Source organism: Rhinatrema bivittatum, chromosome 2 (assembly GCF_901001135.1).
Source record: "Rhinatrema bivittatum chromosome 2, aRhiBiv1.1, whole genome shotgun sequence".
Lineage (NCBI taxonomy): Eukaryota > Metazoa > Chordata > Amphibia > Gymnophiona > Rhinatrematidae > Rhinatrema > Rhinatrema bivittatum.
In genome coordinates, this window is record NC_042616.1 from 734,765,157 (window position 1) to 734,779,864 (window position 14,708).

General features: G+C 44.7%; 1 protein-coding gene across 6 annotated transcripts in view; it reads left to right on the forward strand.

Moving 5' to 3' along the window:
* The first annotated feature begins 884 nt into the window (after positions 1–884).
* ZHX1 (zinc fingers and homeoboxes 1) overlaps positions 885–14,708 on the forward strand; it is a 114,969-nt gene continuing 101,145 nt past the window's right edge. For 3 of the 6 annotated variants that reach the window (XR_003854912.1, XM_029591884.1, XM_029591886.1), the window contains exon 1: positions 1,086–1,431. The gene's annotated coding sequence lies outside the window, so the exon portion shown is untranslated. Of the gene's footprint in view, positions 1,026–1,084; positions 1,528–14,708 lie in introns of those variants that run through there. The other 3 variants (XM_029591885.1, XR_003854913.1, XM_029591887.1) reach the window with 3 other exon arrangements.

A 14,708-nucleotide genomic window follows, 5' to 3' on the forward strand; every position in this document is an offset into this window, starting at 1 on the left:
AGGCAGTCTTTATTAGAAACAAGCCCCAGGGGTGGGAGGGAGTCAAACAGTTTAGCCTGGGACAAGCTGGGTAAAGCAGGGCACTTCTGGACTGTTGTCTTTGCCTTTTGGTCAATTCTTTTTTTAAAAAAACAGTCTTTATGCCCCAGTTTTTTTAGTTGTGCCAGCTAACCCCAAACTAGAGAGATTTTCCCAGTTTAAAAGCTTATAGCTTTGCAGACAGGAAATAATCAACAGAAGCTTTCTACACAAGCTTCTACACAAAATGAAACAGACTAGAAAGAAGTTAAAACACAGGCAGTAAATAATCACAGAAGCTTTCTACACAAGCTTCTACACAACTTCAGATCAATAAGCAAAAAGAAGTAAAAATAAGCAGAAAATACTTAGCCAGAATGAAGATTTTGCAATGCAGTTAAACAGTTCCACCAGAGAAATCCCTTAGCATGTGCTCAGGACAACAATGCTAATGGCTCCCTTCCTTGCTTCTTCAAATCAAGTGCATGTTTTCCTAATGGAGGGAGTGGCAGTTAAGTAATTATAATTTCTAATAGAATGTTATTGGCATTTTTATTTTTGGGATGATTTGGTTGTACCTTGTTTTGTACACAGTGTTTTTGTAAAAGTGCAAGTAATAAGTTGTGTGTTTTGGGGTTTTTTTTAAATAAATAGTTGTGTAGAAGGACAAAGGTGAAAAGTTTACTCCGTGCGTCCAAGTGTTTGGAATTTTCACAACTGAAAGTTCACAACCCTAAGTGCGCAGCCAACTGGGAGCATTTGGTGAGGGGAACATTTGCAGAAGATGGAGAACCCCTTCCCATTTCTTGTAGGGAAAACACCTTTTCACTCCCTTATACAAAGATGGTTCCCCCCCCCAGTTCCGTTTCTACTGAGTAGGGCCGGGGAAGAACAGTGCCCATGGTCAGAGCCCGGCGGCCGCCCCAAGACTCACATGTGGCAGAAGACATTGCCCACTGGGTTGATGGAAGCGGGGGCGAGTAACGGAAGAGGTCTGGGAATGGGAGGTATGTGTGTGTGCATGATGATAGGGGAGGGGACTGTGGCAGCGACTAGGGATCATTTGGGTTGTGGAACAATCGAAGGGGGAGGGCAGGGCTCGCGGCTCACTCTCTTGCCTTCCCCCTATTTCCCGGCACACAGCGGGCCCTTCGCTCGCTTTTTTCCCGCCCCTGCAATTTGGAGTTCTGACCATTACTCCTTTTTTCCCCCTTCACACATACATTTTTTCCCCCTAAAGAGAGCGACAGGAGTTTGAAATAGGAACGTTAACGGCTCGGTTCAAAGTTCACAGTTCGTATACAAACCTTCCCCCTCCCCTTCACTAAAAAAAAAAAAAAAAAAAAAAGTGTGGTTTTGAAATGCAAGATGGCGGCTGGGCAGTGAGGGGAGGACGGATCCGAGCACTTGAAGGTACATCTCGGCCGAGCGCAGCTCCCAAAGCCTTTCACTTTTAATGTTCTTGCTTTTTTTTTCCACTCCCCTCTCTCCACTTTTGGCAGCTAGAGAGTGAGTCCCAGTTTGATGTTTCCTAGCGTTTCATTTTCGAGTTGTGGGGCTGAGGAGGGAGGTGCTGGAAATCCCGAGCCGACGCCGGTGCCGCGCCGCCCTGTGTTCCCGGCCTTTCTCTGCTCGGCTGTTCGGGATTTGTGTGAACGGTGCTTCGGGAGTTGTTTTGCCGCATGTGCGGCTCTCCCCAGCCGTGACCCCTTGTTTTGATTTTTAAACGGGACTAGGGCGGGTTTGGGCGGCCTTTCCCTAGCCATTCAGGTAGGTTTGCTCTCTCCTCCCCCCTACGCCCCACCTGGCGTCCTTATTCTCTCTCTCCTCTGCAGCCTCTGTGCTACTCCCATCTTAATTCAGTTTCTCCTACTATCCCCCCCTCCTCCTCCTCCTCCTCTATCCACACCTTTCTCCCCCTGGCTAGATTGAGGATACGATTGACCTGGATGGCACCCTGATCATGACTCTCCCCCTCGTTTACCTTTTATCCTTGCGTTCAGTTAAACCCTATATGAAACCGCCCCCTCCCCTCTTTAGACGTGGGTCCTTGTGACTGCTTCATCTTCCCTCTCCACCCTACATAATCACACTGGTCCTCACTTCTATTTGGTTGCAGCCACTCTCTCTTACAGTGCGCACCCTACTCTCACTTAGGGGCTGATGCAATATTATGTGCACAAAATGTGTGCATCCAACTTGGACACACGTTTTGAATGCCCGCACACCCCCTTTCTTGGAAGCTCGATCTAATAGTCTAATGAGCTGGCATGCTAAAAGGGTTGTGCAATGGTTAATTTGCGCATCCATGCCATTGAGCGCTCGGGAGAATTGGCTGTGCGCAGGTAAGGAGAACAAACTCAATTTTCTGAGCGTCTGTTTTCCTAACCGGTGCACAGCCGCAGGTTAGGAAAATGGGCGCTGGTAAATTAAGCATCCCTTTTCTTAACCTGACCACTGTCAAGTTTTTTTTTTTTTTTTTGCAGCTTTCTGTGGTTCCTCCTGCTTAGTACTGCAACAATATAAAGTAGGAGGAACCACAAAATTTTTTTTTGCTCTTCTGAGCATGGCTTAGAGTGCCTCAAAACCTAACACCAGAGCAGGTGTTAATTTTTTAGCGTTAAAATGTGTGCACTGGCCGCACACATTTATTTATTTTTTTACATGGGGGGGGGGTACCAGCTGGCATTTGCATGTGATGACCGTGAAATAGCTATGCTCTAGTATGAATGTGCATTTTGTATGCGCTAATGTTATTGCACTGAGCATATGTCTAGCCCATCAAAATGCGCGTTTTAGCTGTGCATTGAGCTCGGTGCCTGATATTGCATCAGTTCCTTAATTTTCTACTTGTTCCTGCCACTGTTACCTTTCCCCTTTTTCCTGTTCCCCCACAATAATCTCTTCCATTGAGTGACTCCTGTACCTAACCCTTGAATAAGTTTTAGTCATGCAATGCTGATGGCCCTGTACTATTCTCATACAGCCGATGCAGTAAGCTGTACGTTAAGAAACTGTGCTGTAGATTTAAGTGCAGAGTTTTAATTACAGGTTAAATCTTTTAAACTCCTGATGCAGTAAGCTAATGGTATGCTAATGTATTGTGTGTTAAAATGTGCTGATACCAAGTTAAAATGTGTGGTCAGCACAAGATGACCCTGCATCTTAACTCGGGGGGCACGTTGCTGGAAACATATCTGCCAAGAATACTGCAGCATGGCCAGCTAGCCAGATAAATCTGTACTTATCCGTCTAAGTGGCAACAGGTAACTGGCCAGTTAGCCGAATGTCTGTGCTTATCTGGTTAAGTGGCAGAGGCTAAAAGTGGCAAGCAGGAAATACTTTTTTTTTTTTTTTGCCTGGCCCTTAGTTTGAAGTTCCAGCACAGCAACTCTGGAAACTTTACTCCACCTCTGATCAGGCATAAAGTTTCCACCATTAAAACAAATGAGTTCAGCCAGTGCACCTCTCTGCATTGTGAGGAAATACTTTATGCATTGATTAGCTTGGAATTTCTAAGCGAGAGTGCTAAGCTTACTGCACATTTTTGAATGCATATTTTGTGAGCATAAAACTCCATGCTGCATTGGCAGAAAGGTTTACACTTTGAAAAGATGCATTCTACTGCTGGTAAAACTGTGTATTTACCTGAATGCACCTCTTTATTGGCTGATGAGACAGCACTGCAAGAACAGAGTAGAGTAGACTGCTGGTGCTGTGCATCTTCGATAAGACAGAAATAATCATGCTGGATAGAAAGAACAACTCTCCTCAACTACCACCACTCAACATAATGAACCAAAAAGCGGCAATCTCCCCTCTCACTCATGCCTGCAACCTAGGAGTCATAATTGACAATGAACTATCCTTCAAGAACCACATCATTACTAAAATCAAAGATGGATATCACAAACTCCTAACCCTACGTCTCGTCTAATACCTTTCCCCCAACGACTTCAGAACAGTCCTTCAACTACTCATCTCCTCCAACCTGGATTACTGCAACTCCCTGCTATTCAACTTACCTCTCACCACCATCCGACCACTCCAAATCCTCCAAAATACAGCCGCCAGAATACTCACAGGAAATAAACACGATCACATTACTCCAACACTTATATCACTACACTGGCTCCCCATAAAATTCAGGATAGAATACAAAATACTATCCATATTACACAAAATAATATACGAAAAACAAACAAACTGGCTAAGTACATCTATAAAACTCCACTCTCCATAGCGAAACCTCCGCTCACCTAACAAAGTTCTATTAAAGATTCCACCTACTCGTTCCAAACAACTTACCTCAGCTCGGAAGAGAGCCATATCCCTAGGAAGTCCCAAACTCTGGAACACCCTCCCAACCAAACTTAGAACACAGCAAAACTTAAAAACCTTTACAAAAGAACTAAAAACTTGGATGTTTACCAAAGCCTACCAAAACACCCAATGACTCTCAGATATTACTTCCCTCCCTACTGGCCCTATGTAAACATGAGGAACCAATACAACCACTTATAAGAACCTGTATAGTTAGACATCCGAACTACGTTTATAAAGCCTACAATATCTTTAATAATCGCATGAATCTTTTGGACACTGTTAAACATTGAAACTTTGTAAACTGTTGTGATGCAAAACCGAATGACGGTATATAAAACTCGATAAATAAATCTTAAACTTATTCAGGCCAATATAATACAGTGTGCTTAGCCTAGTGCATAGCTTGCCATGCGGTTGGCCAAGCGTTTTGGACTCACTAGAATAACTCCGGATGCAATAATGGGATTAGCGTGTCCAAACCAGCGTGTAGCGTTCATCACATGTAAATACCATACAAAAAAATCACTGTGCGTCCAACGCGCACGTTTTAACATGCAAAACTTAACGCCAGCCCCACTCCAAGCCACCACCAAAAAAGCCAAAAATACTGCTTTTCTGTGGTTCCTCCTACTTAGTATCAGGATTTCCTGTTGCCCACTCCTAGGGTTAATTGATCTATCCGACTAATAATTATTCATGGACTTTTCTTCCAGGAGCTTATCCTAAACTCTCTTTGTCATGTTCTAGTTGACTTGATCACATCCTCCAGCAACAAATTCCATAGCTTAATTGTGCGTTGAGTGAAAAAATACTTTCTCCAATTTAATATCTGCTACTTTTAGTTTCATTGTCTCCTAGTCTTAGTACTGTTTGAAAGGGAAAAAATAACAGTTCCCTAATTACCTATTCCACCCCATTCATGATTTTATAAACCTGTAGCATATCCTCTTGTTTCTTCTCCAAGCTGAAGAGCCCTAACCTGTATAACCTTTCTTCATAAAGAGCCATTCAATCCCTTTTATCAGTTTTGCTGCCCTTCTCCGTCTTTCTTCTAGAGCTAGGGCAATGAGAACGAAGAAAGTACTGAATGTGTAGTTGCACCATAGATCTATACAAAAATATATTTTCAGTTTTGTTTTTCATTCCTTTCTAAAGTCTTAACGCGCTATTTGCTTTATTTGACCACCACACACTAATCTGATTTCAAAATATTGTCCACAACTACTACAAAATGCTGCAGCTAGACTTAAAATACAGCGGTATTTCTTACTTAAAGGAACCTGTGTTCCAGCGACCATCATAAAGCACAAGGTCTAGTATATCTTATCTGGTGACCCATGAGCTTCTATGTGCTTAAAAGGTATAATCATTAGCCGCTTGAAACAGGTTTTTTTGTTTAGGGATTAAGTATAGTGCAAAATCCCATTATAGGCAAAAACAGTACTTATCTGATAATTGCCGCTGGAGGTGTGTATTGATTACGATCTCCTTAATATTGCTGAAATTGGAAAGCTGTGTGCTTATTCCAGCGTTGTATACATGTGCTGTGATGTTCCTTCACCCATTCAGGCTATGTGCTTGTTCCGATGAATTGTGCATGGGTAATGGTCCTCATGCACCCTTGATGCTGTCAAAACGCCCAACACTCCAGTGTTTCAGAGGATACTCCTTCAGGGGAACAGCCAACTTGTTAAGTTCTTACATGTTCAGCGTGCTCAAATCCTTACATGTTCAGTGTGAATTTGTATGCATACGGCTCAGCTCCTGTATAATAAATGACTGATTTTTTTTTTGTGATTTTTAAGATATAGTCCAACTTACTAAGGCACACAGTGGTTTATGGAAAGTAATACAAAAATAGAATGAAAAAGATGCTCACCTCTAATTTTGTAATGATCAGCGCCTATGTGTGTATGATGTCCTTTCTATTCAAAGACTTCCCAGCGTCTGACACGGAACAATGTGTGCGTGGCCATTTTATACCTGGAAAGCCCGCAAAACAGTGGGGTGCAAGAATGCTGATGACAGCTGAATGTCAAGCGTATAAATGTGAATAATAGTATTATAAATAAAGGCTATGGAGAACAGCGTATGCCATTCTATTTTAATGTTAACACTTTTTTATTGAGCATAAACCAAACAATAACAGAAAACAGTATGCCTGGGCGGTGGTACTCTGAACCCCCAGGGTGGCAATACAAAGATGAGCTCCTTTACAATGACCCCCCACCCCCATACAGCTGTCGAGCCAACTCAGTATAAGTACATCCTGAGGGTAGATCTTCTGTGGTCGACCTCTAAACTGCGAGTTATGTCGGCTGAGAAATATCAATGCTCCTCCCCGGAAACGTTGAGGATTTGACTGCGAATCCTATATGGTAGCGCTTATATATACACCAGCCAGATACGTATGAAGCCACGGTGTTGGAGAGGCGATGTATGGGATGCCATATTCTCCATTTGTAATAAATTGTGAAAGTTGTTCCTCCATTGCCAATAGGTGGGTGCCTCAGCACCTTTCCACTGCAATAAAATCAATTTTTTTCCCCACATAACACGTCTTTTGAATGAGGAGTCGTGCTTCCGCTTCTTTCACCTGAGTAGAATGTAGGCTACCAAATAGGACGGCGAGGAACAGCTAGACCCAGCAGCCTCTCCAAGAATTGTACAATCGCCATCCAAAAACGGCGTATACGTGGGCAGCCCCGAAAGGCATGTGATAAAGTACTCACATTCATGAAACATTTGGCACATTGGCTAGTTTCACGTAAATTGGCGCGAAAAAGAAAATGGGGAGAGAAATATTCCCTCCACAGAAATTTGTATTGCATTTCTCTATAGTATGAGTTAGTCATCACCCTAGAGATCTGCTTAAAACTGCGGCTAATCATGGAGTCTGAGACCTGAAAGGTACCATCACTGTTCCATCGCATCGCCAGCCGCCTCTAGAGCCTCACAGATAGGGAATGTTTTAAACCTCTATGAGCTTCAGCTAGTGACAATTTACCAGTCCGTTCCAATCTCAAAAGCTTATTCAGGGCCGCAAAGTTGGTGGGATTCCTATACTCTCCTGACAGAGATGCAACATAATGTTTCAATTGCAAGTAGGGAAAAACCTGCAGTGGACGCAATGTATACATCCCACTGAGGTCGTAAAAAGATTTATTTATATTTATTTATTTGAAACTTTTAATATACCGACATTCATAGGACATATCACGCCGGTTTACAAAAAACTGAAGCAGGCAGAAAATACAAAAAACAGGGAGGGGATAGGGGGAGCAGGTAAGAAAGGGGGAGAGAGGAGGGGCAGGGCAAGAACAGCGAGAAAGGATAGGGCAGGTAGAGAGAGTAGCAAAACAATTTTAGCAATATAAGAAGAAACATAACTGTAACTGAGTTCTAAACTATAAAATACGACGGGGTACTTGTATACATTAAATTAATAGAAGAATTACTTGTTTGGGTTATAACTTTATCAAGGCTGTAACTTTTTGGGAAGGCGGACAGGGGAGCAGGGGGGGAGAGAAGAAAGGGTAGAGGTGGGAGGGTGTGGGCTGGGGGGGAGAGGAAGGAGGGAGAGGGTGAGTGGGAGGGAACGGTGGCGGGAAAGTAGGGAGTGGGCTAAGTATGGTTGGTATCAGGGTAGGCTTGCCTGAACAGCCAAGTCTTGATGCCTTTTTTGAAGGTATGTAAGGAGGGCTCCAGTCGTAGGTGATAGGGAAGTGAATTCCAGAGGGTGGGGCCGGCTATGGTAAATGCTCTTTCTCTGGTATTGGAGAGGTGTGCAGTTTTGAGGGGTGGGGTGTGCAAAGTGCCTGCGAGGGCATTTCTGGTGGGACGATTGGAGGCACGGAAATGTGGCATGTCTTTAAGCCAGGCGGAATTGTTTTTATGTAGGGCGTTGTGCAGGATGGTGAGGGTTTTATATTTGATACGGTATGGGATAGGTAGCCAGTGCAGGTCCTTAAGTATAGGGGTTATGTGTTCAGTCTTACGGGTATTAGTGGTAATTCTTGCCATCTCATTCTGAAGGATTTGTAGGGGTTTGATAGTAGATGCAGGGAGGCCTAACAGAAGGGGGTTGCAGTAATCTAGTTTGGAAAGGATTGTAGACTGTAGGACTAAGCAGAAATCATGGGTATGGAGGAGAGGTTTCAGTTTTTTAAGAATGTGGAGTTTGTAGAAACCTCCTTTAATTAGGGATTTCATGTGTGGCTTAAAATTAAGGTGTTGATCAAGTAGGATTCCTAGGTCTCTTACAGTGGGTGTAGTAGAGAGGGTTATAGTGGGTGTAGATGAGTGGGTTATAGTGGGGGTGGGAGCAGTGGGGCGGGGGGTGTACTCTGGTTGATTGGAAACTATGAGGATTTCTGCATTGAGTATATCTGCAAGATAGCAGGGATCCCTCCCCATCAAGGACTTGTCCCAGCTGTGTAATACCTTTCTGAGCCCACACCTTAAAGGCAGCTGTCTGGGATCCTGGCGTAAATTGCAAGTTGCCTCGCAAAGGCAGTAAATAGGCACAGATAGAGGGGATATGTAAATAGGCACCCACTTTTTTCCAGGTTCGCCACATAGGTTCCAACAAGGGGTGCATCCTCAAGGTTTCTGGCAGTTGTGAATTAGAGCATTGCAAGACAAAGTGCAGATCTTTCTTTTATATCTCTTACCCGGACGGGGCCACCGCCGACAGCACGACCAGAACAAGCAGTGCTCCAGGCCCGCTCCCCTCGCGGCCGAAGCCCGCCCCCCACCGAGAACCGGCCAATCAGCCGACGGCTGCAAGGCAGCCAATCAGCCGAGATCGGGTGGCTCTTTAAGTTCAGCTACGAAGCCCGCGAATCGCCCTTTCTGTCCGGCCTTACCTGAGGAGACACGCTGCCACTCCAGCTGCAAGGCCTGCGCAATCGGCGCCGGCGGCCCATCGGGGTAAGGCCTTCTTTTATATCTCTTACCCGGACGGGGCCACCGCCGACAGCGCGACCAGAACAAGCAGTGCTCCAGGCCCGCTCCCCTCGCGGCCGAAGCCCGCCCCCCACCGAGAACCGGCCAATCAGCCGACGGCTGCAAGGCAGCCAATCAGCCGAGATCGGGTGGCTCTTTAAGTTCAGCTACGAAGCCCGCGAATCGCCCTTTCTGTCCGGCTTACCTGAGGAGACACGCTGCCACTCCAGCTGCAAGGCCTGCGCAATCGGCGCCGGCGGCCCATCGGGGTAAGGCCTTCTTTTATATCTCTTACCCGGACGGGGCCACCGCCGACAGCGCGACCAGAACAAGCAGTGCTCCAGGCCCGCTCCCCTCGCGGCCGAAGCCCGCCCCCCACCGAGAACCGGCCAATCAGCCGACCGCTGCAAGGCAGCCAATCACACACAGACTAAGAGTACCTTTAAATTTCAATCTTTCCAGGCGCCGCGCGCCAAGCGTCGCGCGTCAAAGGGGCTTGCCCCTTTGTCTCGCCCCTTCGTTGCAGCCCCGAAGGAGCACCGACCCTTGACCCTTGAGTGCCCACAGTTTAACCTCTGCGTTTGCACTGTATCTGACAGCAAATATTTTTACAACTCAACGGTTCACGCAGCTGTGTTTGCAACGCTCAGCACTTCCAGGCTCCTGGCCGTTTCTGAAGTGTACCATACCTTGTCTGTACCCTGCTTTTGAGTGTACTCAGCATTGTAATCTGCCTGTAATATGGAATTTGTACCAGCCAGTCCTCACCTCCACCTACGTAGGTTAGGTATCTCAGCTATGCGCTCCACCTAATACCCCCCAAGAGAAATCCCCTCTTCTTGCTACACTTACTGCTTTGGTAACCTAGTCAGTTGCTCCTAATTTATTTTGATCTCCAGTCTTCTAATACGTGATTTTCCCTGTTTTCTCTATACTAGCCCTATTCAACCATATTTCTGCCTGTTAAATGTGCAATATTTGGTTCTCTGTAATTTGCAGCATTATCACTCACACCCAAATCACTCACACCCAAATCTTTACCTGCATTACTCTACGGCTCTACAATGCCTCCTTTAATCGACAATTATTCATTATCATACCAGCCAGGACACCACACTAATTTTCCCCTCGCTTTCACACATCAGACCGCACACCACAAGACAACTCAAAACAAAAGAAGGCTTATCCCAATACACACACTCACACGCACACAAGCCATCAGTCTCTCTCTCATTACCATTATTCTTTTCAACGCACAATCACTCCAAAAGAAAACTCATCTCTTACATGACATTCTCATTGACTCCAAACCTGAAATATGCGCTGTCACGGAAACCTGGTTCAAACAGCATGACACTCCCCTCATCAACCAACTACCCCTAGACAGCTACGATGTTTTCTCAATCCCTCGAAAAAAGAAGAGAGGAGGCGGCATACTCCTGGCTGTAAAAAAGGACTTTCAACTCTTGGCCCAGAAATGTGACATCCCTAAGCAATATGAAATTGGCTTCTTCAAATCAAAATCACTCCAACTATGTCTCATTTATTACCCCCCAGGTCTCCTTGAGAAAGATTCATCCCCCCTTATTGAATTCTTTGCTAACTCGTTATCCACCGACGTACCCACGATTCTCCTAGGAGACTTTAACTTACACATAGATACCATCCCACAATCCCCAGCATGCGAAGCATTCATGTCCTCCCTCGAAGCCATGGGTTTCCAACAAATTGTGAACTCGCCCACACACAAAGCTGGCCACACTCTTGATCTGATTTTTATCAACTCCCACTTCAACATAAGCAACCCCCCAACATGCATGGCAGTACCCTGGTCTGATCACTCCCTGATTCAAACTAGACTCACCCTCCCTCAAAGTTCTACTATACTGCCCAGTCAGCCTATAGCATTCAATTTTCGCAAATCCTGCGATATAGACACCATCACACAAGCATGCTCGGATATAGGCAACCATATTGATCTCTCCTCCACCGACAACGCCTTCTCCACCTGGGTTAATTCCACCCTCAGCATCGCCAATAAACACTGCCCTTTAATAACGAAAACTGTAAACCCAAACCGTAGAAATCGAAAACCCTGGTACACACCTGAGCTCAGGGATCTTAAAACCCATCTCAGAGCTGCAGAAAGGTCCTGGCGTAAGCACCAATCCCCCGCAACCAAAACAATATACTACCAACGTATGCATGAATATAGAAAGTCCATACTCCAAACCAAACGAGAATATTACGCCAAAAAAATACATGGTCTGCAACACAATCCCAAGGCCCTCTTCTCCATGGTTGCCGATCTAACCTCGCCCTCCCTCACACAACAACCTGCAATTTCCTCAAAAAATCGGTGCAATGAGCTTGCACAATTTTTTAAAAACAAGGTATCCTCCATCACAGCACAATTCTCTCGCAACAGCTTCAAAATCTGTCTCCCCTCTATAAACTCACCAATCTACCTTTCCACTTTTGATTCCTCTTCCTCCCTGGAAGTTGAGAACATCCTAAAAAAAATGAAACCCTCTTCACATCCCTCTGAAACTATTCCTTCTAAACTCTTACTATCTATACCCAAAGTGATCGCCAAACCTTTATCGAATATTCTTAACTGTTCCTTAGAGCATGGCACAGTCCCTAATTTTCTCAAGCAAGCAGTAGTGAAACCGCTACTCAAAAAACCCAATCTTGACCCTGCCACCCTATCTAATTACAGACCCGTCTCCAATCTACCCCTCCTAGCTAAAGTCCTGGAAAAACTAGTTAATTCACGCCTATCTGATCACCTAGAACAGAACAATATTCTCCCATCCACCCAACACGGTTTCAGGAAGCATTTAAGTACTGAAACCCTACTGCTCTCCCTACATGATACCCTCATCAGAGGAATCGACTCAGGATCCTCTTACCTGATTGCAATGCTTGACATTTCTGCTGCATTTGATACAGTCAATCACGATGTCCTCCTCAATATCTTGAAGAGTATCGGGATTACTGGCAATGCCCTCACCTGGATTCAATCGTACCTCCAAAATCGCTTCTTTACTGTTTTAGTGGACAACAATGAATCTGACCCCATCAGTCTCCCTCAAGGTGTGCCCCAAGGATCCTCTCTCTCTTCTACCCTCTTTAATATATACATGCTTCCCCTTACCACGCTTCTCACTAACCTTCACATCAAGCATTTCATATATGCTGACGATGTGCAACTCATTTTCCCATTCTCTGACTCTCTACAAACTGCGCTACAGAACTGGGAATCCTGTCTCTCCTCTATCAACCAACTCCTCAATGACATGCAGCTAGCTCTAAATCCCAACAAAACTGAACTATTAATCATATCTAACAGGCATCCGCTCCCAGACATTCCTTTTGCATACTCATCTACCACTTTCCCCCCGCACACTCGCAACCTAGGTGTCCTTATTGACAATCATCTCACCTTTAAACCATTCATTAAATCCATCCTAAAGGAATGCTACTTTAAGCTCCAAACGATAAAAAAACTCAGACCCCTGCTTCATTTCTCCGACTTCCGCACAGTTCTCCAGTCTATCATTTTGTCTAAAATAGACTATTGTAACGCTCTCTTCCTCGGCATCCCTGCAATACATACCAAGCCTTTACAACTTTTGCAAAACGCCGCCGCTAGGATTCTGTCAAACACAAGAAAAAGAGAACATATTACCCCCACACTCATAGAACTACATTGGCTCCCAATAAAATCACGAATTCTTTATAAAGCACTCTCCATCATTCATAAAAGTCTGTTAAACTCCAACCTCAACTGGATCAACCCCCCCCCTCCTCCCCCGCACCTCCAACAGACCCACCCGCACAGCCCTTCAAGGGACCCTTCGTGCCCAACCCATCAAAACTTTCAAACTCTCCTCTACTATTAGCAGAGCTTTCTCCCTCGCCAGCCCCACCTTATGGAACTCCCTACCCCATGATATACGCCTAGAGACACATACACCCAAATTAAAAAAAAAAACTGAAAACCTGGCTTTTCCAGCAAGCCTACTCCATATCCCCCCCCCACCACTTAGAATTTCCCCTTTAGAGAATTCCTCTATAATATATACTCTTCGAGCTATGACTATGAATGCCTTCGATTTAAGACTAAGAATTTGCCTGCTGTTTTTTGTACTTTGAACTCTCCTATCTGTGTATATAGTTGGTTTACTCATATTGATTTATATTTATATCTAGTTTTCACCCCCCTGTTTAATGTACTCTATTGGTTATATGTAAGGGCCCCGCCCAAAAGTTAATCTTGTTCCGCTGTTATATGTAAGGGCTCCGCCCAAATGTTTTTGTTTTTTGTAAACCGATGCGATGTGTCAACGGATGTCGGTATAAAAGAGACCTTAAATAAATAAATAAATAAATAAATAAATAAAGTGTGATCTGCCGGGAGGTGCGTGTAATGAGAGCTGTCTAATAGCCATTCCCTGATTATACGCAGATTACTCGCCAGATTATAAAGCATCAGATCGGGAATTCCCATTCCTCCCTGTCCCCAGGGCCCCTTTAGGCTGGCAAGTGCAATCCAAGGTGTTTTGCCCTGCCAGAAAAACTTACCAAGGATACAGTCCAGTTTCCTCACGTCCCGCCAAAGCTGGAGGATCGGCAGATTTTGAAGCACATATAACCATTGGGGAAGAAGCACCATCTTGAAAATATTAATATGCCCTCCCAACGATAATGGTAAATGCCGCCAATTGGTGAGTCTGTCCTTAGTATGTTGTAATAACCCTCATCTCTCACTTATCATCCGAGCTAACCCAAATAGACCCTTCAGATGCTGATACTGCTCTGACCTCTTGGATAAAAATCACGAATAAAGTGGCAAATGCAACCTGCTCTCTTACAATGAAAATCATCAGTGCCAACAATGACAAAAAAAACCCATGGTTCACCCCACAATTAACTTCATTGAAAAGTGAACTAAGAAAAAAGGAACAGAACTGGCGAAGGAACCCCTCTTCATCCAATTTATCAGCCTTTAAATCACTCATGCACAAATACAGGATCGACATTCTTCAGACAAAAAGAGACTTCTATTCTCAGAAAATCAATCACTTCATCCATGTCCCAAAAGCTCTATTTTCCCTGGTCTCATCGCTCGCAAAACCACCTACCTCAACTATTCCAGATAACAAAGTGGCTTCTAAAGCTACCAAACTTGCCACATACTTCAAAAATAAAATAACAAACCTACTCGCCTCCCGTACAGGCAGCAATGCTCCAACCCAGCATCATACATTCTCTTCGGATCTGCTACTCAGCCCAAACCATGCTCAACTATCCTCAGCCTCCTCGCAACATCTTTCCTTAGCTTCCTCGCATCAAGCGGCCCACTTAGAAGATTTTGAGCTTACATCTTCCTTAGAGATAGAAAACCTGCT